The sequence below is a fragment of the Sprattus sprattus genome (assembly GCF_963457725.1).
Source record: "Sprattus sprattus genome assembly, chromosome: 15".
NCBI lineage: Eukaryota > Metazoa > Chordata > Actinopteri > Clupeiformes > Clupeidae > Sprattus > Sprattus sprattus.
The window spans coordinates 8,660,333-8,665,558 of NC_137913.1; positions in this window are offsets into that span (position 1 = coordinate 8,660,333).

Here is a 5,226-nt window from a genome sequence, read left to right on the forward strand (position 1 = left end):
CAAGGTGTGTGTGTGTGTGTGTGTGTGTGTGTATGCATGTGTGCGTGTGTATAGTTTGCATGGCGTGTGTGTGTATGCATGTCTGTGTGTGTGTGTGTGTGCGTGTGCATGTATGTTATGGGGCAGAGTACCAATAAAAACACTTAATGATGTAATTATGCCTCCAGAGAAAGCTGAAGTGGATTAATAACTTCTTTGTGAATCTGTGTGTCTGAATCTGTGTGTGTGTGTGTGTGTTCATGCACACATGTGTGTGTGTGTCTTCCCTATCACCTAATCCTTACTTGCCCAGGGCTACCAGCTCTTAGGAGTACAATCTATTTATAAAGCCAGTCACAAGAGTGGGAAGATAAGACACACATACACACACACACACACAAAAACACACACACACACACACACACACACACACACACACACACACACACACACACACACACACACACACACACACACACACATACACAAGCATCCATGTTTTCATGTTTTATGGGTGTATTGGAGTGTACCTATTTGTCAGTATTGACCCCCTACCCTGTGTGACTAGGGCGTGTCCCCTGAAGACGCACCTTAAATGCATGCAGCACATGTGTAGGTCAGCTCCTCTGTGGTGTGAGTTAGTGTGTGTGTGTGTGTGTGTGTGTGTGTGTGTGTGTAATAACTTCTGGTGTGTGACAGTGTGTGCTTGTTGCTGCATGCATGTCTGTGCATGTGTGTGTGTGTGTGGTACAGGGATATACATATGCGTGTGTGTGTGTGTGTGTGTGTGTGTGTGTGTGTGTGTGTGTACGGTGTGTGTGTGTGTGTGTGTGTGTGTGTGTGTGTGTGTGTGTACGGTGTGTGTGTGTGTGTGTGTGTGTGTGAAATCCATCCTGCCTGAGTCTTTGTTTACTTTTACCAACTGAATCAGCTTCTCGTAATTTCTTTTATCCCTGTGGTTCATTCATCTCTCTCTCTCTGTCACACGCGCACACACACACACACACACACACACACACACACACACACACACACACACACACACACACACACACACACACACACACACAGGAACATAATGGCTGAGAGTGTTCTGCCCTCCTCATTCCAAAGATCTGTCTCAACTATGTATAAGTTACTGTATAGTCGGTCACAAACAAACTCGCACAATGTTTAAGCACTGATGGGAACAAGTGGTGTGTGTGAGTGTGTGTGTGTGTGAACACAAACACAAACACAAACCCACCCACACACACACACACACACACACACACACACACACACACACACACAGGAACATAATGGCTGAGAGTGTTCTGCCGTCCTCATTCCTAAGTTTAAGTTACTGTATAGTCGGTCACAAACAAACTTGCACAATGTTTAAGCACTGATGAGCTGGGAACAGGTGGTGTGTGTTTGTGTGTCTGTGTGGGTGTGTGTGTGTGTGTGTGTGTGTGTGTGTGTGTGTGTGTGTGTGTGTGTGTTGGTGTGTTGGTGTTCGTGTGTGTGTGTGCGTGTGCGTGTGCTTGTGCGTGTGCTTGTGCGTGTGCGTGTGCGTGTGCGTGTGACAGAGAGAGAGATGAATGAACCACAGGGGTAAAAGAGATTACGAGAAGCTGACTGATGAGACACATTGTCTAGACACAATGGCAGTTTTCAGATGGATTAACATTAAACGTGTGAGTTATAAATTGTATACAGGTCATTACACTGTACAGAACATCACACACACACACACACACACAGACAACTTCAATACAATATAATAACTGTTATTCTCCACCTACCTAAGGCTTCAGGTTACAACAACCTGCATCATAAAGCTTTACTGGCCAAACATAACCACTCAAGAATCCACACTGTTGTAGAAACCAATGCAGAGAGAGAGGATCCGACACAGGCTGTCAGAGGCTGGGTCTAGCTGGAGCATTAAGTTCAAGTCACTTATGCTTGCCTACAGAGTGCTTGCTGGTTCTGCTCCCACCTACCTAAATGCTCTTGTAAGGGCACATTTTACACCCAGGACGCTGCACTCGTCTAGTGAGCATCGATTGCCGCCTGTGCAAGCACGGCACCTTGACTAGTGCCTTACTTGCACTTCAGCAGTGACATTCCTGCACTTCTTTTTCTTTCTATGTCGTTTTTTCTATTTCTTATGTAAAGAAGTATTTATTGTAAGACCAGGTTTGAATTGCTCTTAGCTTGACTGTTCTCTCCCTTGTACGTTGCTTTGGACAAAAGGGTCTGCTAAACGGCTAAATGTAAATGTAAATGTAAGCAAACCGCAGAAGAAGAACAAGGCCTGCATACTGACCACTGGGTCCAGCTGGAGCAAACGACAGAAGAAGAACTAGGCCTGCATACTGACCACTGGATCCAGCTGGAGCAAACCACAGAAGAAGAACAAGGCCTGCATACTGACCACTGGGTCCAGCTGGAGCAAACCACAGAAGAAGAACTAGGCCTGCATACTGACCACTGGGTCCAGCTGGAGCAAACCACAGAAGAAGAACTAGGCCTGCATACTGACCACTGGATCCAGCTGGAGCAAACCACAGAAAAAGAACAAGGCCTGCATACTGACCACTGGGTCCAGCTGGAGCAAACCACAGAAGAAGAACTACGCCTGCATACTGACCACTGGGTCCAGCTGGAGTAAACCACAGAAGAAAAACCAGGCCTGCATACTGACCACTGGGTGTAGCTGGAGCAAACCACAGAAGAAGAACTAGGCCTGCATACTGACCACTGTGTCCAGCTGGAGCAAACCATAGAAGAAGAACTAGGCCTGCATACTGACCACTGGGTGTAGCTGGAGCAAACCACAGAAGAAGAACTAGGCCTGCATACTGACCACTGGATCCAGCTGGAGCAAACCACAGAAAAATGGAAGGCCTGCATACTGACCACTGGGTCCAGCTGGAGCAAACCACAGAAGAAGAACTACGCCTGCATACTGAACACTGGGTCCAGCTGGAGTAAACCACAGAAGAAAAACCAGGCCTGCATACTGACCACTGGGTGTAGCTGGAGCAAACCACAGAAGAAGAACTAGGCCTGCATACTGACCACTGTGTCCAGCTGGAGCAAACCATAGAAGAAGAACTAGGCCTGCATACTGACCACTGGGTGTAGCTGGAGCAAACCACAGAAGAAGAACTAGGCCTGCATACTGACCAGAACTCCCCAATACACTTTTATTTAGTGACAGTGATTGCAATGTTTAAATCTGTCCAGATCTTCATCGGGTCGACTTGTTCTTTGTCATCACTAACCTTTCCCACTTTCCGCTGACATTATTGGAATAAACGGCATGTGATGTTCCTCTGTGTTAAGCATTAACCGGCACTTCCCATCAACTGAACGCCTCTTCTCCATAATTTATCTATTACTTCCCGTAATGAACATACAGTAGGTCCAAAGTCTGACCAGCATCCTGTCTGTGGCCCCTGGTCTTACTCCCACCACACAACGTATTACCCACAATGCCTCTGCAGCCCACACATGTCCTATGACCCAGTAACCTGTAGAAGAGCAGACTCCGAGTAGTAGATGACTACTACTGTTGACGTGATCTCCAGCTTATCTGAGACTTAAGCCAGTTAAGAGCAACAAGGCCACTAGAAGCTCTGGTGTGTCAACGGGGACTTCCAGATAAATCCTATCCACCAATCAGAGAAGGTGTAGTTCCTTCTCTGCTCTAAGAAAGGCTGTGATTGGTGCAGGCTGGATTGGTTTTGTCTTTGAGTTGTATTGCTTTCCTAATACTTAGGATTTAGTGTGACATACAGCCCATATAGAGCAGCTAGGGGCACACACACGCACACGCACACACACACACACACACACACACACACACACACACACACACACACACACACACACACACATGTTCAAACTTGACCTGCCTGTGAGCAGGCAGAGTCACAGGGTATAGTCACAGGGTTCTGGTATCTGTCTGTGAGGAGGCAGAGTCCAGTCACAGGGTTCTGGTGGAGGCAGAGTCCAGTCACAAGGTTCTGGCAGAGGGTACATTCTGTCTCCGCGGTAGTTGTTTAAGGAGACCATATCTGTTATGACTGGTAGGGCACCTCTGACCCTGTGACTGAGAGTTAAGAGGACACGCTGTTAAGGGAGAAGAATACAAATATGCACCTGTGCACACACACACCCACACACACACACACACACACACACACACACACATACACACACACACACCCCCCCACACACACACACACACACACCTATGCCACAGATAACAAGTACGCTTCTCTTTTTTTTCTGTTTCTATGTGTGTGTGTGAGAGTGTGTGTGTGTGTGTGTGTGTGTGTGTGTGTGTGTGTGAGTGCTTGTTTATGTGTGTGTGTGTGTGTAAATGTGTGTGTGTAATGTATATGCATAGTGTGTAAATATCCACATACACACTGGTGTTATAGGAAAGGGGAGTGGAGACTAAGGTGCAGTGATGGCCCCATCAGGCGGCTATGTCAGTCACTTGTCATCAGACACAAGTCGCAGACTAATCAGAGAGGATCATGGGGGATCAGACCAGGCCTCATCTAGCTTTAAGAGGAGGGAAAGAGGGATTGAGGGAAAGGGAGAATGGAGAGGGAAAGAACACAGCAAAGACTGATTTCACAGCCTTGGGGAAGGAACACCTAGTGTTTCGGGTTAGGACTACCCTGATTTCTCTAGCAATGGAGGGTTTGGGTGTTCCATCATCTTGTGAGTTACATGTGTAAATAAACCTTTGGAAGAAGGTGAAGTAATGACTGTGAGAATCTAAATCTGTTGGTCTGAACATGTGATTGTACGGGGAAATGAAACCCACTATTTGTGTAGAAGTTGAATGAAAACAGAGGAACTGAAAGTGACAGCTCATCCCTCATGACTGCTAGAGAACAATGTGGCGAGGCATGAGCCTATCTCTGCCGACTGCTTTTGGGGTGTGGAGACCAGGGTTGCAGTTCTGACTATACCTTACCACTTGGTGTCACTAGAGAGCACACATAAATGTAAACAGACCGCATTTCAGGTTTTAGGTAATGGATGCCTGGGGAATGGAGGACTTTTTTTGTGATAATGAATAGAAGTTAGGGAGGGGACCGTTTTTTAAAAACATTGTCAACATCATCAGTGTCACTGCTCATCGTCTGCTAGGCTGAGATAACAGTCCCGTGTTATTTTAAACTCAGAGGTCCCACCCTGCCTGACTGAGCAAAGGGAATCTTTATACATCCATCC